The following is a 25,466-nucleotide window of genomic DNA, read 5'->3' as shown; positions in this document are numbered from 1 at the left end:
ACAGGACCATCCACAGACTGGTGTCAGGCTCCAGGCCGTGCTGAAGGAGGCGACACCGTTCTGTAACCTGCTCCTTGTTATATCAGATTTGACAGGACCATCCACAGACTGGTGTCAGGCTCCAGGCCGTGCTGAAGGAGGCGACACCGTTCTGTAACCTGCTCCTTGTTATATCAGATTTGACAGGACCATCCACAGCCTGGTGTCAGGCTCCAGGCCATGCTGAAGGAGGCGACACCGTTCTGTAACCTGATCCTTGTTATATCAGATTTGACAGGACCATCCACAGCCTGGTGTCAGGCTCCAGGCCGTGCTGAAGGAGGCGACACCGTTCTGTAACCAGCTCCTTGTTATATCAGATTTGACAGGACCATCCACAGCCTGGTGTCAGGCTCCAGACCGTGCTGAAGGAGGCGACACCGTTCTGTAACCACCTCCTTGTTATATCAGATTTGACAGGACCATCCACAGCCTGGTGTCAGGCTCCAGGCCGTGCTGAAGGAGGCGACACCGTTCTGTAACCAGCTCCTTGTTATATCAGATTTGACAGGACCATCCACAGCCTGGTGTCAGGCTCCAGGCCGTGCTGAAGGAGGCGACACCGTTCTGTAACCTGTTCCTTGTTATATCAGATTTGACAGGACCATCCACAGCCTGGTGTCAGGCTCCAGGCCGTGCTGAAGGAGGCGACACCGTTCTGTAACCTGTTCCTTGTTATATCAGATTTGACAGGACCATCCACAGTCTGGTGTCAGGCTCCAGGCCGTGCTGAAGGAGGCGACACAGTTCTGCAACCAGCTCCTTGTTATATCAGATTTGACAGGACCATCCACAGCCTGGTGTCAGGATCCAGGCCGTGCTGAAGGAGGCGACACCGTTCTGTAACCAGCTCCTTGTTAAATCAGATTTGACAGGACCATCCACAGCCTGGTGTCAGGCTCCAGACCGTGCTGAAGGAGGCGACACCGTTCTGTAACCAGCACCTATTTATATCAGATTTGACAGGACCATCCACAGCCTGGTGTCAGGCTCCAGGCCGTGCTGAAGGAGGCGACACCGTTCTGTAACCAGCTCCTTGTTATCTCAGATTTGACAGGACCAACCACAGCCTGGTGTCAGGCTCCAGGCCATGCTGAAGGAGGTGACACCGTTCTGTAACCAGCTCCTTGTTAGTTCAGATTTGACAGGACCATCCACAGCCTGGTGTCAGGCTCCAGACCGTGCTGAAGGAGGCGACACCGTTCTGTAACCAGCACCTATTTATATCAGATTTGACAGGACCATCCACTGCCTGGTGTCAGGCTCCAGGCCGTGCTGAAGGAGGTGACACCGTTCTGTAACCAGCTCCTTGTTATATCAGATATGACAGGACCATCCACAGCCTGGTGTCAGGCTCCAGGCAGTGCTGAAGGAGGTGACACCGTTCTGTAACCAGCTCCTTGTTATATCAGATTTGACAGGACCATCCACAGCCTGGTGTCAGGCTCCAGGCCGTGCTGAAGGAGGCGACACCGTTCTGTAACCAGCTCCTTGTTATATCAGATTTGACAGGACCATCCACAGCCTGGTGTCAGGCTCCAGGCCGTGCTGAAGGAGGCGACACCGTTCTGTAACCAGCTCCTTGTTGTATCAGATTTGACAGGAGCATCCACAGCCTTGTGTCAGGCTCCAGGCCGTGCTGAAGGTGGCGACACCGTTCTGTAACCAGCAACTTGTTATATCAGATTTGACAGGACCATCCACAGTCTGGTGTCAGGCTCCAGGCCGTGCTGAAGGAGGTGACACCGTTCTGTAACCAGATCCTTTATCTTTCAGATTTGACAGGCCATCCACAGCCTGGTGTCAGGCTCCAGGCCGCGCTGAAGGAGGCGACACCGTTCAGTAACCAGCACCTTGTTATATCAGATTTGACAGGACAATCCACAGCCTGGTGTCAGGCGGCAGGCCGTGCTGAAGGAGGCGACACCGTTCTGTAACCAGCTCCTTGTTGTATCTGATTTGACAGGACCATCCACAGCCCGGTGTCAGGCTCCAGGCCGTGCTGAAGGAGGTGACACCGTTCTGTAACCAGCTCCTTGTTATATCAGGTTTGACAGGACCATCCACAGCCTGGTGTCAGGCTCCAGGCCGCGCTGAAGGAGGCGACACCGTTCAGTAACCAGCTCCTTGTTATATCAGATTAGACAGGACAATCCACAGCCTGGTGTCAGGCGGCAGGCCGTGCTGAAGGAGGCGACACCGTTCTGTAACCAGCTCCTTGTTGTATCAGATTTGACAGGACCATCCACAACCAGGTGTCAGGCTCCAGGCCGTGCTGAAGGAGGCGACACCGTTCTGTAACCAGCTCCTTGTTATATCAGATATGGCAGGACCATACACAGCCTGGTGTCAGGCTCCAGGCCGTGCTGAAGGAGGCGACACCGTTCTGTAACCAGCTCCTTGTTATATCAGATTTGACAGGACCACCCACAGCCTGGTGTCAGGCTCCAGGCCGTGCTGAAGGAGGCGACACCGTTCCGTAACTAGCTCCTTGATATATCAGATTTGACAGGACCATCCACAGCCAGGTGTCAGGCTCCAGGCCGTGCTGAAGGAGGTGACACCGTTCCGTAACTAGCTCCTTGTTATATCAGATTTGACAGGACCATCCACAGCCTGGTGTCAGGCTCCAGGCCGTGCTGAAGGAGGTGACACCGTTCTGTAACCAGCTCCTTGTTATATCAGATTTGACAGGCCCATCCACAGTATGGTGTCAGGCTCCAGGCCGTGCTGAAGGAGGCGACACCGTTCAGTAACCAGCTCCTTGTTATGTCAGATTTGACAGGACCATCCACAGCCTGGTGTCAGTCTCCAGGCCGTGATGAAGGAGGTGACACCGTTCTGTAACCAGCTCCTTGTTATATCAGATTTGACAGGCCCATCCACAGCCTGGTGTCAGGCTCCAGGCCGTGCTGAAGGAGGCCATACCGTTCTGTAACCAGCTCCTTGTTATATCAGATTTGACAGGACCATCCACAGCCTGGTGTCAGGCTCCAGGCCGTGCTGAAGGAGGCGACACCGCTCTGTAACCAGCTCCTTGTTATATCAGATTTGACAGGACCATCCACAGCCTGGTGTCAGGCTCCAGGCCGTGCTGACGGGGGCGACACCGTTCTGTAACCAGCTCCTTGTTATATCAGATTTGACAGGACCATCCACAGCCTGGTGTCAGGCTCCAGGCCGTGCTGAAGGATGCGACATCGTTCTGTAAGCAGCTCCGTGTTATATCAGATTTGACAGGACCATCCACAGCCTTGTGTCAGGCTCCAGGCCGTGCTGAAGGAGGCGACACCGTTCTGTAACCAGCTCCTTGTTATGTCAGATTTGACAGGACCATCCACAGCCTGGTGTCAGGCTCCAGGCCGTGCTGAAGGAGGTGACACCGTTCTGTAACCAGCTCCTTGTTATATCAGATTTGACAGGACCATCCAGAGCCTGGTGTCAGGCTCCAGGCCGTGCTGAAGGAGGCGACACCGTTCTGTAACCAGCACCTTGTTATATCAGATTTGACAGGACCATCCACAGCCTGGTGTCAGGCTCCAGGCCGTGCTGAAGGAGGCGACACCTTTCTGTAACCAGCACCTTGTTATATCAGATTTGACAGGACCATCCACAGCCTGGTGTCAGGCTCCAGGCCTTGCTGAAGGAAGCGAAACCGTTCTGTAACCAGCTCCTTGTTATATCAGATTTGACAGGACCATCCACAGCCTGCTGTCAGGCTCCAGGCCGTGCTGAAGGAGGCGACACCGTTCTGTAACCAGCACCTTGTTGTATCAGATTTGAGAGGCCCATCCACAGCCTGGTGTCAGGTTCCAGGCCGTGCTGAAGGAGGCGACACCGTTCTGTAACCAGCTCCTTGTTATATCAGATTTGACAGGACCATCCACAGCCTGGTGTCAGTCTCCAGGCCGTGCTGAAGGAGGTGACACCGTTCTGTAACCAGCTCCTTGTTATATCAGATTTGACAGGCCCATCCACAGCCTGGTGTCAGGCTCCAGGCCGTGCTGAAGGAGGCGATACTGTTCTGTAACCAGCTCCTTGTTATATCTGATTTGACAGGACCATCCACAGCCTGGTGTCAGGCTCCAGGCCGTGCTGAAGGAGGCGACACCGTTCTGTAACCAGCTCCTTGTTATATCAGATTTGACAGGACCATCCACAGCCTGGTGTCAGGCTCCAGGCCATGCTGAAGGATGCGACATCGTTCTGTAAGCAGCTCCGTGTTATATCAGATTTGACAGGACCATCCACAGCCTGGTGTCAGGCTCCAGGCCGTGCTGAAGGAGGCGACACCGTTCTGTAACCAGCTCCGTGTTATATCAGATTTGACAGGACCATCCACAGCCTGGTGTCAGGCTCCAGGCCTTGCTGAAGGAGGCGACACCGTTCTGTAACCAGCTCCGTGTTATATCAGATTTGACAGGACCATCCACAGCCTGGTGTCAGGCTCCAGGCCGTGCTGAAGGAGGCAACACCGTTCTGTAACCAGCTCCGTGTTATATCAGATTTGACAGGACCATCCACAGCCTGGTGTCAGGCTCCAGGCCGTGCTGAAGGAGGTGACTCCGTTCTGTAACAAGCTCCTTGTTATATCAGATATGACAGGACCATCCACAGCCTGGTGTAAGGCTCCAGGCCGTGCTGAAGGAGGTGACTCCGTTCTGTAACCAGCTCCTTGTTATATCAGATTTGACAGGACCATCCACAGCCTGGTGTCAGGCTCCAGGCCGTGCTGAAGGAGGCGACACCGTTCTGTAACCAGCTCCTTGTTATATCAGATTTGACAGGAACACCCACAGCCTGGTGTCAGGCTCCAGACCGTGCTGAAGGAGGTGACACCGTTCTGTAACCAGCTCCTTGTTATATCAGATTTGACAGGACCATCCACAGCCTGGTGTCAGGCTCCAGCCCGTGCTGAAGGAGGCGACACCGTTCTGTAACCAGCTCCGTGTTATATCAGATTTGACAGGACCATCCACAGCCTGTTGTCAGGCTCCAGGCCGTGCTGAAGGAGGCGACACCGTTCTGTAACCAGCTCCGTGTTATATCAGACTTGACAGGACCATCCACAGCCTGGTGTCAGGCTCCAGGCCGTGCTGAAGGAGGCGACACCGTTCTGTAACCAGCTCCTTGTTATATCAGATTTGACAGGACCATCCACAGCCTGGTGTCAGGCTCCAGGCCGTGCTGAAGGAGGTGACACCGTTCTGTAACCAGCTCCTTGTTATATCAGATATGACAGGACCATCCACAGCCTTGTGTCAGGCTCCAGGCCGTGCTGAAGGAGGCGACACCGTTCTGTAACCAGCTCCTTGTTATATCAGATTTGACAGGACCATCCACAGCCTGGTGTCAGGCTCCAGGCCGTGCTGAAGGAGGCGACACCGTTCTGTCACCAGGTCCATGTTGTATCAGATTTGACAGCACCATCCACAGCCTGGTGTCAGGCTCCAGGCCGTGCTGAAGGAGGTGACACCGTTCTGTAACCAGCTCCTTGTTATATCAGATTTGACAGGACCATCCACAGCCTGGTGTCAGGCTCCAGGCCGTGCTGAAGGAGGCGACACCGTTCTGTAACCAGCACCTTGTTATATCAGATTTGACAGGACCATCGACAGCCTGGAGTCAGGCTCCAGGCCGTGCTGAAGGAGGTGACTCCGTTCTGTAACCAGCTCCTTGTTATATCAGGTTTGACAGGACCATCCACAGCCTGGTGTCAGGCTCCAGGCCGCGCTGAAGGAGGCGACACCGTTCAGTAACCAGCTCCTTGTTATATCAGATTAGACAGGACAATCCACAGCCTGGTGTCAGGCGGCAGGCCGTGCTGAAGGAGGCGACACCGTTCTGTAACCAGCTCCTTGTTGTATCAGATTTGACAGGACCATCCACAACCAGGTGTCAGGCTCCAGGCCGTGCTGAAGGAGGCGACACCGTTCTGTAACCAGCTCCTTGTTATATCAGATATGGCAGGACCATACACAGCCTGGTGTCAGGCTCCAGGCCGTGCTGAAGGAGGCGACACCGTTCTGTAACCAGCTCCTTGTTATATCAGATTTGACAGGACCACCCACAGCCTGGTGTCAGGCTCCAGGCCGTGCTGAAGGAGGCGACACCGTTCCGTAACTAGCTCCTTGATATATCAGATTTGACAGGACCATCCACAGCCAGGTGTCAGGCTCCAGGCCGTGCTGAAGGAGGTGACACCGTTCCGTAACTAGCTCCTTGTTATATCAGATTTGACAGGACCATCCACAGCCTGGTGTCAGGCTCCAGGCCGTGCTGAAGGAGGTGACACCGTTCTGTAACCAGCTCCTTGTTATATCAGATTTGACAGGCCCATCCACAGTATGGTGTCAGGCTCCAGGCCGTGCTGAAGGAGGCGACACCGTTCAGTAACCAGCTCCTTGTTATGTCAGATTTGACAGGACCATCCACAGCCTGGTGTCAGTCTCCAGGCCGTGATGAAGGAGGTGACACCGTTCTGTAACCAGCTCCTTGTTATATCAGATTTGACAGGCCCATCCACAGCCTGGTGTCAGGCTCCAGGCCGTGCTGAAGGAGGCCATACCGTTCTGTAACCAGCTCCTTGTTATATCAGATTTGACAGGACCATCCACAGCCTGGTGTCAGGCTCCAGGCCGTGCTGAAGGAGGCGACACCGCTCTGTAACCAGCTCCTTGTTATATCAGATTTGACAGGACCATCCACAGCCTGGTGTCAGGCTCCAGGCCGTGCTGACGGAGGCGACACCGTTCTGTAACCAGCTCCTTGTTATATCAGATTTGACAGGACCATCCACAGCCTGGTGTCAGGCTCCAGGCCGTGCTGAAGGATGCGACATCGTTCTGTAAGCAGCTCCGTGTTATATCAGATTTGACAGGACCATCCACAGCCTTGTGTCAGGCTCCAGGCCGTGCTGAAGGAGGCGACACCGTTCTGTAACCAGCTCCTTGTTATGTCAGATTTGACAGGACCATCCACAGCCTGGTGTCAGGCTCCAGGCCGTGCTGAAGGAGGTGACACCGTTCTGTAACCAGCTCCTTGTTATATCAGATTTGACAGGACCATCCAGAGCCTGGTGTCAGGCTCCAGGCCGTGCTGAAGGAGGCGACACCGTTCTGTAACCAGCACCTTGTTATATCAGATTTGACAGGACCATCCACAGCCTGGTGTCAGGCTCCAGGCCGTGCTGAAGGAGGCGACACCTTTCTGTAACCAGCACCTTGTTATATCAGATTTGACAGGACCATCCACAGCCTGGTGTCAGGCTCCAGGCCTTGCTGAAGGAAGCGAAACCGTTCTGTAACCAGCTCCTTGTTATATCAGATTTGACAGGACCATCCACAGCCTGCTGTCAGGCTCCAGGCCGTGCTGAAGGAGGCGACACCGTTCTGTAACCAGCACCTTGTTGTATCAGATTTGAGAGGCCCATCCACAGCCTGGTGTCAGGTTCCAGGCCGTGCTGAAGGAGGCGACACCGTTCTGTAACCAGCTCCTTGTTATATCAGATTTGACAGGACCATCCACAGCCTGGTGTCAGGCTCCAGGCCGTGCTGAAGGAGGTGACACCGTTCTGTAACCAGCTCCTTGTTATATCAGATTTGACAGGCCCATCCACAGCCTGGTGTCAGGCTCCAGGCCGTGCTGAAGGAGGCGATACTGTTCTGTAACCAGCTCCTTGTTATATCTGATTTGACAGGACCATCCACAGCCTGGTGTCAGGCTCCAGGCCGTGCTGAAGGAGGCGACACCGTTCTGTAACCAGCTCCTTGTTATATCAGATTTGACAGGACCATCCACAGCCTGGTGTCAGGCTCCAGGCCATGCTGAAGGATGCGACATCGTTCTGTAAGCAGCTCCGTGTTATATCAGATTTGACAGGACCATCCACAGCCTGGTGTCAGGCTCCAGGCCGTGCTGAAGGAGGCGACACCGTTCTGTAACCAGCTCCGTGTTATATCAGATTTGACAGGACCATCCACAGCCTGGTGTCAGGCTCCAGGCCTTGCTGAAGGAGGCGACACCGTTCTGTAACCAGCTCCGTGTTATATCAGATTTGACAGGACCATCCACAGCCTGGTGTCAGGCTCCAGGCCGTGCTGAAGGAGGCAACACCGTTCTGTAACCAGCTCCGTGTTATATCAGATTTGACAGGACCATCCACAGCCTGGTGTCAGGCTCCAGGCCGTGCTGAAGGAGGTGACTCCGTTCTGTAACAAGCTCCTTGTTATATCAGATATGACAGGACCATCCACAGCCTGGTGTCAGGCTCCAGGCCGTGCTGAAGGAGGTGACTCCGTTCTGTAACCAGCTCCTTGTTATATCAGATTTGACAGGACCATCCACAGCCTGGTGTCAGGCTCCAGGCCGTGCTGAAGGAGGCGACACCGTTCTGTAACCAGCTCCTTGTTATATCAGATTTGACAGGAACACCCACAGCCTGGTGTCAGGCTCCAGACCGTGCTGAAGGAGGTGACACCGTTCTGTAACCAGCTCCTTGTTATATCAGATTTGACAGGACCATCCACAGCCTGGTGTAAGGCTCCAGGCCGTGCTGAAGGAGGCGACACCGTTCTGTAACCAGCTCCGTGTTATATCAGATTTGACAGGACCATCCACAGCCTGTTGTCAGGCTCCAGGCCGTGCTGAAGGAGGCGACACCGTTCTGTAACCAGCTCCGTGTTATATCAGACTTGACAGGACCATCCACAGCCTGGTGTCAGGCTCCAGGCCGTGCTGAAGGAGGCGACACCGTTCTGTAACCAGCTCCTTGTTATATCAGATTTGACAGGACCATCCACAGCCTGGTGTCAGGCTCCAGGCCGTGCTGAAGGAGGTGACACCGTTCTGTAACCAGCTCCTTGTTATATCAGATATGACAGGACCATCCACAGCCTTGTGTCAGGCTCCAGGCCGTGCTGAAGGAGGCGACACCGTTCTGTAACCAGCTCCTTGTTATATCAGATTTGACAGGACCATCCACAGCCTGGTGTCAGGCTCCAGGCCGTGCTGAAGGAGGCGACACCGTTCTGTCACCAGGTCCATGTTGTATCAGATTTGACAGCACCATCCACAGCCTGGTGTCAGGCTCCAGGCCGTGCTGAAGGAGTTGACACCGTTCTGTAACCAGCTCCTTGTTATATCAGATTTGACAGGACCATCCACAGCCTGGTGTCAGGCTCCAGGCCGTGCTGAAGGAGGCGACACCGTTCTGTAACCAGCACCTTGTTATATCAGATTTGACAGGACCATCGACAGCCTGGAGTCAGGCTCCAGGCCGTGCTGAAGGAGGTGACTCCGTTCTGTAACCAGCTCCTTGTTGTATCAGATTTGTCAGGACCATCCACAGCCTGGTGTCAGGCTCCAGGCCGTGCTGAAGGAGGCGACACCGTTCTGTAACCAGCTCCTTGTTATATCAGATTTGACAGGACCATCCCCAGCCTGGTGTCAGGCTCCAGGCCGTGCTGAAGGAGGCGACACCGTTCTGTAACCTGCTCCTTGTTATATCAGATTTGACAGGACCATCCACAGCCTGGTGTCAGGCTCCAGGCCGTGCTGAAGGAGGTGACACCGTTCTGTAACCACCTCCTTGTTATATCAGATTTGACAGGACCATCCACAGCCTGGTGTCAGGCTCCAGGCCGTGCTGAAGGAGGTGACACCGTTCTGTAACCAGCTCCTTGTTATATCAGATTTGACAGGACCATCCACAGCCTGGTGTCAGGCTCCAGGCCGTGCTGAAGGAGGCGACACCGTTCTGTAACCAGCTCCTTGTTCTATCAGATTTGACAGGACCATCCACAGCCTGGTGTCAGGCTCCAGGCCGTGCTGAAGGATGCGACACCGTTCTGTTACCAGCTCCTTGTTATATCAGATTTGACAGGACCATCCACAGTCTGGTGTCAGGCTCCAGGCCGTGCTGAAGGAGGTGACACCGTTCTGTAACCAGCTCCTTGTTATATCAGATTTGACAGGACCATCCACAGCCTGGTGTCAGGCTCCAGGCCGTGCTGAAGGAGGCGACACCGTTCTGTAACCTGTTCCTTGTTATATCAGATTTGACTGGACCATCCACAGCCTGGTGTCAGACTCCAGGCCGTGCTGAAGGAGGCGACACCGTTCTGTAACCAGCTCCTTGTTCTATCAGATTTGACTGGACCATCCACAGCCTGGTGTCAGGCTCCAGGCCGTGCTGAAGGAGGTGACACCGTTCTGTAACCTGTTCCTTGTTATATCAGATTTGACTGGACCATCCACAGCCTGGTGTCAGGCTCCAGGCCGTGCTGAAGGAGGTGACACCGTTCTGTAACCAGCTCCTTGTTATATCAGATTTGACAGGACCATCCACAGCCTGGTGTCAGGCTCCAGGCCGTGCTGAAGGAGGCGACACCGTTCTGTAACCTGTTCCTTGTTATATCAGATTTGACTGGACCATCCACAGCCTGGTGTCAGGCTCCAGGCCGTGCTGAAGGAGGTGACACCGTTCTGTAACCAGCTCCTTGTTATATCAGATTTGACAGGACCATCCACAGCCTGGTGTCAGGCTCCAGGCCGTGCTGAAGGAGGCGATACCGTTCTGTAACCAGCTCCTTGTTATATCAGATTTGACAGGACCATCCACAGCCTGGTGTCAGGCTCCAGGCCGTGCTGAAGGAGGCGATACCGTTCTGTAACCAGCTCCTTGTTATATCAGATTTGACAGGACCATCCACAGCCTGGTGTCAGGCTCCAGGCGGTGCTGAAGGAGGCGATACCGTTCTGTAACCAGCTCCTTGTTATATCAGATTTGACAGGACCATCCACAGCCTGGTGTCAGGCTCCAGACCGTGCTGAAGGAGGCGACACCGTTCTGTAACCAGCTCCTTGTTCTATCAGATTTGACAGGACCATCCACAGCCTGGTGTCAGGCTCCAGGCCGTGCTGAAGGATGCGACACCGTTCTGTAACCAGCTCCTTGTTATATCAGATTTGACAGGACCATCCACAGTCTGGTGTCAGGCTCCAGGCCGTGCTGAAGGAGGCGACACCGTTCTGTAACCAGCTCCTTGTTATATCAGATTTGACAGGACCATCCACAGCCTGGTGTCAGGCTCCAGGCCGTGCTGAAGGAGGTGACACCGTTCTGTAACCAGCTCCTTGTTATATCAGATTTGACAGGACCATCCACAGCCTGGTGTCAGGCTCCAGGCCGTGCTGAAGGAGGCGACACCGTTCTGTAACCAGCTCCTTGTTATATCAGATTTGACAGGACCATCCACAGCCTGGTGTCAGGCTCCAGGCCGTGCTGAAGGAGGTGACACCGTTCTGTAACCAGCTCCTTGTTATATCAGATTTGACAGGACCATCCACAGCCTGGTGTCAGGCTCCAGGCCGTGCTGAAGGAGGTGACACCGTTCTGTAACCAGCTCCTTGTTATATCAGATTTGAAAGGACCATCCACAGCCTGGTGTCAGGCTCCAGGCCGTGCTGAAGGAGGTGACACCGTTCTGTAACTAGCTCCTTGTTATATCAGATTGACAGGACCATCCACTGCCTGGTGTCAGGCTCCAGGCCGTGCTGAAGGAGGTGAAACCGTTCTGTAACCAGCTCCTTGTTATATCAGATATGACAGGACCATCCACAGCCTGGTGTCAGGCTCCAGGCAGTGCTGAAGGAGGTGACACCGTTCTGTAACCAGCTCCTTGTTATATCAGATTTGACAGGACCATCCACAGCCTGGTGTCAGGCTCCAGGCCGTGCTGAAGGAGGCGACACCGTTCTGTAACCAGCTCCTTGTTATATCAGATTTGACAGGACCATCCACAGCCTGGTGTCAGGCTCCAGGCCGTGCTGAAGGAGGCGACACCGTTCTGTAACCAGCTCCTTGTTGTATCAGATTTGACAGGAGCATCCACAGCCTTGTGTCAGGCTCCAGGCCGTGCTGAAGGTGGCGACACCGTTCTGTAACCAGCACCTTGTTATATCAGATTTGACAGGACCATCCACAGTCTGGTGTCAGGCTCCAGGCCGTGCTGAAGGAGGTGACACCGTTCTGTAACCAGCACCTTGTTATATCAGATTTGACAAGACAATCCACAGCCTGGTGTCAGGCGGCAGGCCGTGCTGAAGGAGGCGACACCGTTCTGTAACCAGCTCCTTGTTGTATCAGATTTGACAGGACCATCCACAGCCTGGTGTCAGGCTCCAGGCCGTGCTGAAGGAGGTGACACCGTTCTGTAACCAGCTCCTTGTTATATCAGGTTTGACAGGACCATCCACAGCCTGGTGTCAGGCTCCAGGCCGCGCTGAAGGAGGCGACACCGTTCAGTAACCAGCTCCTTGTTATATCAGATTAGACAGGACAATCCACAGCCTGGTGTCAGGCGGCAGGCCGTGCTGAAGGAGGCGACACCGTTCTGTAACCAGCTCCTTGTTGTATCAGATTTGACAGGACCATCCACAACCAGGTGTCAGGCTCCAGGCCGTGCTGAAGGAGGCGACACCGTTCTGTAACCAGCTCCTTGTTATATCAGATATGGCAGGACCATACACAGCCTGGTGTCAGGCTCCAGGCCGTGCTGAAGGAGGCGACACCGTTCTGTAACCAGCTCCTTGTTATATCAGATTTGACAGGACCACACACAGCCTGGTGTCAGGCTCCAGGCCGTGCTGAAGGAGGCGACACCGTTCCGTAACTAGCTCCTTGTTATATCAGATTTGACAGGACCATCCACAGCCAGGTGTCAGGCTCCAGGCCGTGCTGAAGGAGGTGACACCGTTCCGTAACTAGCTCCTTGTTATATCAGATTTGACAGGACCATCCACAGCCTGGTGTCAGGCTCCAGGCCGTGCTGAAGGAGGCGACACCGTTCTGTAACCAGCTCCTTGTTATATCAGATTTCACAGGACCATCCACAGTCTGGTGTCAGGCTCCAGGCCATGCTGAAGGAGGCGACACCGTTCTGTAACCAGCTCCTTGTTATATCAGATTTGACAGGACCATCCACAGTCTGGTGTCAGGCTCCAGGCCGTGCTGAAGGAGGTGACACCGTTCTGTAACCAGCTCCTTGTTATATCAGATTTGACAGGACCATCCACAGCCTGGTGTCAGGCTCCAGGCCGTGCTGAAGGAGGCGACACCGTTCTGTAACCAGCTCCTTGTTATATCAGATTTGACAGGACCATTCACAGCCTGGTGTCAGGCTCCAGGCCGTGCTGAAGGAGGCGACACCGTTCTGTAACCTGTTCCTTGTTATATCAGATTTGACAAGACCATCCACAGCCTGGTGTCAGACTCCAGGCCGTGCTGAAGGAGGCGACACTGTTCTGTAACCAGCTCCTTGTTATATCAGATTTGGCAGGACCATCCACAGCCTGGTGTCAGGCTCCAGGCCGTGCTGAAGGAGGCGACACTGTTCTGTAACCAGCACCTTTTTATATCAGATTTGACAGGACCATCCACAGCCTGGTGTCAGGCTCCAGGCCGTGCTGAAGGAGGTGACACCGTTCTGTAACCAGCTCCTTGTTATATCAGATTTGACAGGACCATCCACAGCCTGGTGTCAGGCTCCAGGCCGTGCTGAAGGAGGTGACACCGTTCTGTAACTAGCTCCTTGTTATATCAGATTTGACAGGACCATCCACTGCCTGGTGTCAGGCTCCAGGCCGTGCTGAAGGAGGCGACACCGTTCTGTAACCAGCTCCTTGTTATATCAGATATGACAGGACCATCCACAGCCTGGTGTCAGGCTCCAGGCAGTGCTGAAGGAGGTGACACCGTTCTGTAACCAGCTCCTTGTTATATCAGATTTGACAGGACCATCCACAGCCTGGTGTCAGGCTCCAGGCCGTGCTGAAGGAGGCGACACCGTTCTGTAACCAGCTCCTTGTTATATCAGATTTGACAGGACCATCCACAGCCTGGTGTCAGGCTCCAGGCCGTGCTGAAGGAGGCGACACCGTTCTGTAACCAGCTCCTTGTTGTATCAGATTTGACAGGAGCATCCATAACCTTGTGTCAGGCTCCAGGCCGTGCTGAAGGTGGCGACACCGTTCTGTAACCAGCACCTTGTTATATCAGATTTGACAGGACCATCCACAGTCTGGTGTCAGGCTCCAGGCCGTGCTGAAGGAGGTGACACCGTTCTGTAACCAGCACCTTGTTATATCAGATTTGACAAGACCATCCATAGCCTGGTGTCAGGCTCCAGGCCGTGCTGAAGGAGGCGACACCGTTCTGTAACCAGCTCCTTTATATATCAGATTTGACAGGACCATCCACAGCCCGGTGTCAGGCTCCAGGCCGTGCTGAAGGAGGTGACACCGTTCCGTAACCAGCTCCTTGTTATATCAGATTTGACAGGCCATCCACAGCCTGGTGTCAGGCTCCAGGCCGCGCTGAAGGAGGCGACACCGTTCAGTAACCAGCACCTTATTATATCAGATTTGACAGGACTATCCACAGCCTGGTGTCAGGCTCCAGGCCGTGCTGAAGGAGGCGACACCGTTCTGTAACCAGCACCTTGTTATATCAGATTTGACAGGACAATCCACAGCCTGGTGTCAGGCGGCAGGCCGTGCTGAAGGAGGCGACACCGTTCTGTAACCAGCTCCTTGTTGTATCAGATTTGACAGGACCATCCACAGCCCGGTGTCAGGCTCCAGGCCGTGCTGAAGGAGGTGACACCGTTCTGTAACCAGCTCCTTGTTATATCAGATTTGACAGGACCATCCACAGCCTGGTGTCAGGCTCCAGGCCGCGCTGAAGGAGGCGACACCGTTCAGTAACCAACTCCTTGTTATATCAGATTAGACAGGACAATCCACAGCCTGGTGTCAGGCGGCAGGCCGTGCTGAAGGAGGCGACACCGTTCTGTAACCAGCTCCTTGTTGTATCAGATTTGACAGGACCATCCACAACCAGGTGTCAGGCTCCAGGCCGTGCTGAAGGAGGCGACACCGTTCTGTAACCAGCTCCTTGTTATATCAGATATGGCAGGACCATACACAGCCTGGTGTCAGGCTCCAGGCCGTGCTGAAGGAGGAGACACCGTTCTGTAACCAGCTCCTTGTTATATCAGATTTGACAGGACCACCCACAGCCTGGTGTCAGGCTCCAGGCCGTGCTGAAGGAGGCGACACCGTTCCGTAACTAGCTCCTTGATATATCAGATTTGACAGGACCATCCACAGCCAGGTGTCAGGCTCCAGGCCGTGCTGAAGGAGGTGACACCGTTCCGTAACTAGCTCCTTGTTATATCAGATTTGACAGGACCATCCACAGCCTGGTGTCAGGCTCCAGGCCGTGCTGAAGGAGGTGACACCGTTCTGTAACCAGCTCCTTGTTATATCAGATTTGACAGGCCCATCCACAGCCTGGTGTCAGGCTCCAGGCCGTGCTGAAGGAGGCGACACCGTTCTGTAACCAGCTCCTTGTTATGTCAGATTTGACAGGACCATCCACAGCCTGGTGTCAGTCTCCAGGCCGTGATGAAGGAGGTGACACCGTTCTGTAACCAGCTCCTTGTTATATCAGATTTGACAGGCCCATCCACAGCCTGGTGTCAGGCTCCAGGCCGTGCTGAAGGAGGCCATACCGTTCTGTAACCAGCTCCTTGTTATATCAGATTTGACAGGACCATCCACAGCCTGGTGTCAGGCTCCAGGCCGTGCTGAAGGAGGCGACACCGCTCTGTAACCAGCTCCTTGTTATATCAGATTTGACAGGACCATCCACAGCCTGGTGTCAGGCTCCAGGCCGTGCTGACGGAGGCGACACCGTTCTGTAACCAGCTCCTTGTTATATCAGATTTGACAGGACCATCCACAGCCTGGTGTCAGGCTCCAGGCCGTGCTGAAGGATGCGACATCGTTCTGTAAGCAGCTCCGTGTTATATCAGATTTGACAGGACCATCCACAGCCTTGTGTCAGGCTCCAGGCCGTGCTGAAGGAGGCGACACCGTTCTGTAACCAGCTCCTTGTTATGTCAGATTTGACAGGACCATCCACAGCCTGGTGTCAGGCTCCAGGCCGTGCTGAAGGAGGTGACACCGTTCTGTAACCAGCTCCTTGTTATATCAGATTTGACAGGACCATCCAGAGCCTGGTGTCAGGCTCCAGGCCGTGCTGAAGGTGGCGACACCGTTCTGTAACCAGCACCTTGTTATATCAGATTTGACAGGACCATCCACAGCCTGGTGTCAGGCTCCAGGCCTTGCTGAAGGAAGCGAAACCGTTCTGTAACCAGCTCCTTGTTATATCAGATTTGACAGGACCATCCACAGCCTGGTGTCAGGCTCCAGGCCGTGCTGAAGGAGGCGACACCGTTCTGTAACCAGCACCTTGTTGTATCAGATTTGAGAGGCCCATCCACAGCCTGGTGTCAGGCTCCAGGCCGTGCTGAAGGAGGCGACACCGTTCTGTAACCAGCTCCTTGTTATATCAGATTTGACAGGACCATCCACAGCCTGGTGTCAGGCTCCAGGCCGTGCTGAAGGAGGTGACACCGTTCTGTAACCAGCTCCTTGTTATATCAGATTTGTCAGGCCCATCCACAGCCTGGTGTCAGGCTCCAGGCCGTGCTGAAGGAGGCGATACCGTTCTGTAACCAGCTCCTTGTTATATCAGATTTGACAGGACCATCCACAGCCTGGTGTCAGGCTCCAGGCCGTGCTGAAGGAGGCGACACCGTTCTGTAACCAGCTCCTTGTTATATCAGATTTGACAGGACCATCCACAGCCTGGTGTCAGGCTCCAGGCCATGCTGAAGGATGCGACATCGTTCTGTAAGCAGCTCCGTGTTATATCAGATTTGACAGGACCATCCACAGCCTGGTGTCAGGCTCCAGGCCGTGCTGAAGGAGGCGACACCGTTCTGTAACCAGCTCCGTGTTATATCAGATTTGACAGGACCATCCACAGCCTGGTGTCAGGCTCCAGGCCGTGCTGAAGGAGGCGACACCGTTCTGTAACCAGCTCCGTGTTATATCAGATTTGACAGGACCATCCACAGCCTGGTGTCAGGCTCCAGGCCGTGCTGAAGGAGGCAACACCGTTCTGTAACCAGCTCCGTGTTATATCAGATTTGACAGGACCATCCACAGCCTGGTGTCAGGCTCCAGGCCGTGCTGAAGGAGGTGACTCCGTTCTGTAACAAGCTCCTTGTTATATCAGATATGACAGGACCATCCACAGCCTGGTGTCAGGCTCCAGGCCGTGCTGAAGGAGGTGACTCCGTTCTGTAACCAGCTCCTTGTTATATCAGATTTGACAGGACCATCCACAGCCTGGTGTCAGGCTCCAGGCCGTGCTGAAGGAGGCGACACCGTTCTGTAACCAGCTCCTTGTTATATCAGATTTGACAGGAACACCCACAGCCTGGTGTCAGGCTCCAGACCGTGCTGAAGGAGGTGACACCGTTCTGTAACCAGCTCCTTGTTATATCAGATTTGACAGAACCATCCACAGCCTGGTGTCAGGCTCCAGGCCGTGCTGAAGGAGGCGACACCGTTCTGTAACCAGCTCCGTGTTATATCAGACTTGACAGGACCATCCACAGCCTGGTGTCAGGCTCCAGGCCGTGCTGAAGGAGGCGACACCGTTCTGTAACCAGCTCCTTGTTATATCAGATTTGACAGGACCATCCACAGCCTGGTGTCAGGCTCCAGGCCGTGCTGAAGGAGGTGACACCGTTCTGTAACCAGCTCCTTGTTATATCAGATATGACAGGACCATCCACAGCCTTGTGTCAGGCTCCAGGCCGTGCTGAAGGAGGCGACACCGTTCTGTAACCAGCTCCTTGTTATATCAGATTTGACAGGACCATCCACAGCCTGGTGTCAGGCTCCAGGCCGTGCTGAAGGAGGCGACACCGTTCTGTCACCAGGTCCATGTTGTATCAGATTTGACAGCACCATCCACAGCCTGGTGTCAGGCTCCAGGCCGTGCTGAAGGAGGTGACACCGTTCTGTAACCAGCTCCTTGTTATATCAGATTTGACAGGACCATCCACAGCCTGGTGTCAGGCTCGAGGCCGTGCTGAAGGAGGCGACACCGTTCTGTAACCAGCACCTTGTTATATCAGATTTGACAGGACCATCGACAGCCTGGAGTCAGGCTCCAGGCCGTGCTGAAGGAGGTGACTCCGTTCTGTAACCAGCTCCTTGTTGTATCAGATTTGACAGGACCATCCACAGCCTGGTGTCAGGCTCCAGGCCGTGCTGAAGGAGGCGACACCGTTCTGTAACCAGCTCCGTGTTATATCAGATTTGACAGGACCATCCACAGCCTGGTGTCAGGCTCCAGGCCGTGCTGAAGGAGGCGACACCGTTCTGTAACCAGCTCCGTGTTATATCAGATTTGACAGGACCATCCACAGCCTGGTGTCAGGCTCCAGGCCGTGCTGAAGGAGGCAACACCGTTCTGTAACCAGCTCCGTGTTATATCAGATTTGACAGGACCATCCACAGCCTGGTGTCAGGCTCCAGGCCGTGCTGAAGGAGGTGACTCCGTTCTGTAACAAGCTCCTTGTTATATCAGATATGACAGGACCATCCACAGCCTGGTGTCAGGCTCCAGGCCGTGCTGAAGGAGGTGACTCCGTTCTGTAACCAGCTCCTTGTTATATCAGATTTGACAGGACCATCCACAGCCTGGTGTCAGGCTCCAGGCCGTGCTGAAGGAGGCGACACCGTTCTGTAACCAGCTCCTTGTTATATCAGATTTGACAGGAACACCCACAGCCTGGTGTCAGGCTCCAGACCGTGCTGAAGGAGGTGACACCGTTCTGTAACCAGCTCCTTGTTATATCAGATTTGACAGGACCATCCACAGCCTGGTGTCAGGCTCCAGGCCGTGCTGAAGGAGGCGACACCGTTCTGTAACCAGCTCCGTGTTATATCAGATTTGACAGGACCATCCACAGGCTGTTGTCAGGCTCCAGGCCGTGCTGAAGGAGGCGACACCGTTCTGTAAGCAGCTCCGTGTTATATCAGACTTGACAGGACCATCCACAGCCTGGTGTCAGGCTCCAGGCCGTGCTGAAGGAGGCGACACCGTTCTGTAACCAGCTCCTTGTTATATCAGATTTGACAGGACCATCCACAGCCTGGTGTCAGGCTCCAGGCCGTGCTGAAGGAGGTGACACCGTTCTGTAACCAGCTCCTTGTTATATCAGATATGACAGGACCATCCACAGCCTTGTGTCAGGCTCCAGGCCGTGCTGAAGGAGGCGACACCGTTCTGTAACCAGCTCCTTGTTATATCAGATTTGACAGGACCATCCACAGCCTGGTGTCAGGCTCCAGGCCGTGCTGAAGGAGGCGACACCGTTCTGTCACCAGGTCCATGTTGTATCAGATTTGACAGCACCATCCACAGCCTGGTGTCAGGCTCCAGGCCGTGCTGAAGGAGGTGACACCGTTCTGTAACCAGCTCCTTGTTATATCAGATTTGACAGGACCATCCACAGCCTGGTGTCAGGCTCCAAGCCGTGCTGAAGGAGGCGACACCGTTCTGTAACCAGCACCTTGTTATATCAGATTTGACAGGACCATCGACAGCCTGGAGTCAGGCTCCAGGCCGTGCTGAAGGAGATGACTCCGTTCTGTAACCAGCTCCTTGTTGTATCAGATTTGACAGGACCATCCACAGCCTGGTGTCAGGCTCCAGGCCGTGCTGAAGGAGGCGACACATTCTGTAACCAGCTCCTTGTTATATCAGATTTGACAGGACCATCCACAGCCTGGTGTCAGGCTCCAGGCCGTGCTGAAGAAGGCGACACCGTTCTGTCACCAGGTCCTTGTTGTATCAGATTTGACAGGACCATCCACAGCCTGGTGTCAGGCTCCAGGCCGTGCTGAAGGAGGTGACACCGTTCTGTAACCAGCTCCTTGTTATATCAGATTTGACAGGACCATCCACAGCCTAGTGTCAGGCTCCAGGCCGTGCTGATGGAGGCGACACCGTTCTGTAACCAGCTCCTTGTTATATCAGATTTGACAGGACCATCCCCAGCCTGGTGTCAGGCTCCAGGCCGTGCTGAAGGAGGCGACACCGTTCTGTAACCTGCTCCTTGTTATATCAGATTTGACAGGACCATCCACAGCCTGGTGTCAGGCTCCAGGCCGTGCTGAAGGAGGTGACACCGTTCTGTAACCACCTCCTTGTTATATCAGATTTGACAGGACCATCCACAGCCTGGTGTCAGGCTCCAGGCCGTGCTGAAGGAGGTGACACCGTTCTGTAACCAGCTCCTTGTTATATCAGATTTGACAGGACCATCCACAGCCTGGTGTCAGGCTCCAGGCCGTGCTGAAGGAGGCGACACCGTTCTGTAACCAGCTCCTTGTTCTATCAGATTTGACAGGACCATCCACAGCCTGGTGTCAGGCTCCAGGCCGTGCTGAAGGATGCGACACCGTTCTGTTACCAGCTCCTTGTTATATCAGATTTGACAGGACCATCCACAGTCTGGTGTCAGGCTCCAGGCCGTGCTGAAGGAGGTGACACCGTTCTGTAACCAGCTCCTTGTTATATCAGATTTGACAGGACCATCCACAGCCGGGTGTCAGGCTCCAGACCGTGCTGAAGGAGGTGACACCGTTCTGTAACCAGCTCCTTGTTATATCAGATTTGACAGGACCATCCACAGCCTGGTGTCAGGCTCCAGGCCGTGCTGAAGGAGGCGATACCGTTCTGTAACCAGCTCCTTGTTATATCAGATTTGACAGGACCATGCACAGCCTGGTGTCAGGCTCCAGACCGTGCTGAAGGAGGCGACACCGTTCTGTAACCAGCTCCTTGTTCTATCAGATTTGACAGGACCATCCACAGCCTGGTGTCAGGCTCCAGGCCGTGCTGAAGGAGGCGACACCGTTCTGTAACCAGCTCCTTGTTGTATCAGATTTGACAGGAGCATCCATAACCTTGTGTCAGGCTCCAGGCCGTGCTGAAGGTGGCGACACCGTTCTGTAACCAGCACCTTGTTATATCAGATTTGACAGGACCATCCACAGTCTGGTGTCAGGCTCCAGGCCGTGCTGAAGGAGGTGACACCGTTCTGTAACCAGCACCTTGTTATATCAGATTTGACAAGACCATCCATAGCCTGGTGTCAGGCTCCAGGCCGTGCTGAAGGAGGCGACACCGTTCTGTAACCAGCTCCTTTATATATCAGATTTGACAGGACCATCCACAGTCCGGTGTCAGGCTCCAGGCCGTGCTGAAGGAGGTGACACCGTTCCGTAACCAGCTCCTTGTTATATCAGATTTGACAGGCCATCCACAGCCTGGTGTCAGGCTCCAGGCCGCGCTGAAGGAGGCGACACCGTTCAGTAACCAGCACCTTGTTATATCAGATTTGACAGGACAATCCACAGCCTGGTGTCAGGCGGCAGGCCGTGCTGAAGGAGGCGACACCGTTCTGTAACCAGCTCCTTGTTGTATCAGATTTGACAGGACCATCCACAGCCCGGTGTCAGGCTCCAGGCCGTGCTGAAGGAGGTGACACCGTTCTGTAACCAGCTCCTTGTTATATCAGATTTGACAGGACCATCCACAGCCTGGTGTCAGGCTCCAGGCCGCGCTGAAGGAGGCGACACCGTTCAGTAACCAGCTCCTTGTTATATCAGATTAGACAGGACAATCCACAGCCTGGTGTCAGGCGGCAGGCCGTGCTGAAGGAGGCGACACCGTTCTGTAACCAGCTCCTTGTTGTATCAGATTTGACAGGACCATCCACAACCAGGTGTCAGGCTCCAGGCCGTGCTGAAGGAGGCGACACCGTTCTGTAACCAGCTCCTTGTTATATCAGATATGGCAGGACCATACACAGCCTGGTGTCAGGCTCCAGGCCGTGCTGAAGGAGGCGACACCGTTCTGTAACCAGCTCCTTGTTATATCAGATTTGACAGGACCACCCACAGCCTGGTGTCAGGCTCCAGGCCGTGCTGAAGGAGGCGACACCGTTCCGTAACTAGCTCCTTGATATATCAGATTTGACAGGACCATCCACAGCCAGGTGTCAGGCTCCAGGCCGTGCTGAAGGAGGTGACACCGTTCCGTAACTAGCTCCTTGTTATATCAGATTTGACAGGACCATCCACAGCCTGGTGTCAGGCTCCAGGCCGTGCTGAAGGAGGTGACACCGTTCTGTAACCAGCTCCTTGTTATATCAGATTTGACAGGCCCATCCACAGCCTGGTGTCAGGCTCCAGGCCGTGCTGAAGGAGGCGACACCGTTCTGTAACCAGCTCCTTGTTATGTCAGATTTGACAGGACCATCCACAGCCTGGTGTCAGTCTCCAGGCCGTGATGAAGGAGGTGACACCGTTCTGTAACCAGCTCCTTGTTATATCAGATTTGACAGGCCCATCCACAGCCTGGTGTCAGGCTCCAGGCCGTGCTGAAGGAGGCCATACCGTTCTGTAACCAGCTCCTTGTTATATCAGATTTGACAGGACCATCCACAGCCTGGTGTCAGGCTCCAGGCCGTGCTGAAGGAGGCGACACCGCTCTGTAACCAGCTCCTTGTTATATCAGATTTGACAGGACCATCCACAGCCTGGTGTCAGGCTCCAGGCCGTGCTGACGGAGGCGACACCGTTCTGTAACCAGCTCCTTGTTATATCAGATTTGACAGGACCATCCACAGCCTGGTGTCAGGCTCCAGGCCGTGCTGAAGGATGCGACATCGTTCTGTAAGCAGCCCCGTGTTATATCAGATTTGACAGGACCATCCACAGCCTTGTGTCAGGCTCCAGGCCGTGCTGAAGGAGGCGACACCGTTCTGTAACCAGCTCCTTGTTATGTCAGATTTGACAGGACCATCCACAGCCTGGTGTCAGGCTCCAGGCCGTGCTGAAGGAGGTGACACCGTTCTGTAACCAGCTCCTTGTTATATCAGATTTGACAGGACCATCCAGAGCCTGGTGTCAGGCTCCAGGCCGTGCTGAAGGTGGCGACACCGTTCTGTAACCAGCACCTTGTTAAATCAGATTTGACAGGACCATCCACAGCCTGGTGTCAGGCTCCAGGCCTTGCTGAAGGAAGCGAAACCGTTCTGTAACCAGCTCCTTGTTATATCAGATTTGACAGGACCATCCACAGCCTGGTGTCAGGCTCCAGGCCGTGCTGAAGGAGGCGACACCGTTCTGTAACCAGCACCTTGTTGTATCAGATTTGAGAGGCCCATCCACAGCCTGGTGTCAGGCTCCAGGCCGTGCTGAAGGAGGCGACACCGTTCTGTAACCAGCTCCTTGTTATATCAGATTTGACAGGACCATCCACAGCCTGGTGTCAGGCTCCAGGCCGTGCTGAAGGAGGTGACACCGTTCTGTAACCAGCTCCTTGTTATATCAGATTTGACAGGCCCATCCACAGCCTGGTGTCAGGCTCCAGGCCGTGCTGAAGGAGGCGATACCGTTCTGTAACCAGCTCCTTGTTATATCAGATTTGACAGGACCATCCACAGCCTGGTGTCAGGCTCCAGGCCGTGCTGAAGGAGGCGACACCGTTCTGTAACCAGCTCCTTGTTATATCAGATTTGACAGGACCATCCACAGCCTGGTGTCAGGCTCCAGGCCATGCTGAAGGATGCGACATCGTTCTGTAAGCAGCTCCGTGTTATATCAGATTTGACAGGACCATCCACAGCCTGGTGTCAGGCTCCAGGCCGTGCTGAAGGAGGCGACACCGTTCTGTAACCAGCTCCGTGTTATATCAGATTTGACAGGACCATCCACAGCCTGGTGTCAGGCTCCAGGCCGTGCTGAAGGAGGCGACACCGTTCTGTAACCAGCTCCGTGTTATATCAGATTTGACAGGACCATCCACAGCCTGGTGTCAGGCTCCAGGCCGTGCTGAAGGAGGCAACACCGTTCTGTAACCAGCTCCGTGTTATATCAGATTTGACAGGACCATCCACAGCCTGGTGTCAGGCTCCAGGCCGTGCTGAAGGAGGTGACTCCGTTCTGTAACAAGCTCCTTGTTATATCAGATATGACAGGACCATCCACAGCCTGGTGTCAGGCTCCAGGCCGTGCTGAAGGAGGTGACTCCGTTCTGTAACCAGCTTCTTGTTATATCAGATTTGACAGAACCATCCACAGCCTGGTGTCAGGCTCCAGGCCGTGCTGAAGGAGGCGACACCGTTCTGTAACCAGCTCCTTGTTATATCAGATTTGACAGGAACACCCACAGCCTGGTGTCAGGCTCCAGACCGTGCTGAAGGAGGTGACACCGTTCTGTAACCAGCTCCTTGTTATATCAGATTTGACAGAACCATCCACAGCCTGGTGTCAGGCTCCAGGCCGTGCTGAAGGAGGCGACACCGTTCTGTAACCAGCTCCGTGTTATATCAGATTTGACAGGACCATCCACAGCCTGTTGTCAGGCTCCAGGCCGTGCTGAAGGAGGCGACACCGTTCTGTAACCAGCTCCGTGTTATATCAGACTTGACAGGACCATCCACAGCCTGGTGTCAGGCTCCAGGCCGTGCTGAAGGAGGCGACACCGTTCTGTAACCAGCTCCTTGTTATATCAGATTTGACAGGACCATCCACAGCCTGGTGTCAGGCTCCAGGCCGTGCTGAAGGAGGTGACACCGTTCTGTAACCAGCTCCTTGTTATATCAGATATGACAGGACCATCCACAGCCTTGTGTCAGGCTCCAGGCCGTGCTGAAGGAGGCGACACCGTTCTGTAACCAGCTCCTTGTTATATCAGATTTGACAGGACCATCCACAGCCTGGTGTCAGGCTCCAGGCCGTGCTGAAGGAGGCGACACCGTTCTGTCACCAGGTCCATGTTGTATCAGATTTGACAGCACCATCCACAGCCTGGTGTCAGGCTCCAGGCCGTGCTGAAGGAGGTGACACCGTTCTGTAACCAGCTCCTTGTTATATCAGATTTGACAGGACCATCCACAGCCTGGTGTCAGGCTCCAGGCCGTGCTGAAGGAGGCGACACCGTTCTGTAACCAGCACCTTGTTATATCAGATTTGACAGGACCATCGACAGCCTGGAGTCAGGCTCCAGGCCGTGCTGAAGGAGGTGACTCCGTTCTGTAACCAGCTCCTTGTTGTATCAGATTTGACAGGACCATCCACAGCCTGGTGTCAGGCTCCAGGCCGTGCTGAAGGAGGCGACACCGTTCTGTAACCAGCTCCGTGTTATATCAGATTTGACAGGACCATCCACAGCCTGGTGTCAGGCTCCAGGCCGTGCTGAAGGAGGCGACACCGTTCTGTAACCAGCTCCGTGTTATATCAGATTTGACAGGACCATCCACAGCCTGGTGTCAGGCTCCAGGCCGTGCTGAAGGAGGCAACACCGTTCTGTAACCAGCTCCGTGTTATATCAGATTTGACAGGACCATCCACAGCCTGGTGTCAGGCTCCAGGACGTGCTGAAGGAGGCGACACCGTTCTGTAACCAGCTCCTTGTTATA

Source organism: Scyliorhinus torazame, chromosome 5 (genome assembly GCF_047496885.1).
Source record: "Scyliorhinus torazame isolate Kashiwa2021f chromosome 5, sScyTor2.1, whole genome shotgun sequence".
Classification (NCBI taxonomy): Eukaryota; Metazoa; Chordata; class Chondrichthyes; order Carcharhiniformes; family Scyliorhinidae; genus Scyliorhinus; species Scyliorhinus torazame.
The sequence above is the reverse complement of the archived record's forward strand: the minus strand, read 5'-3'. Positions refer to the sequence as shown.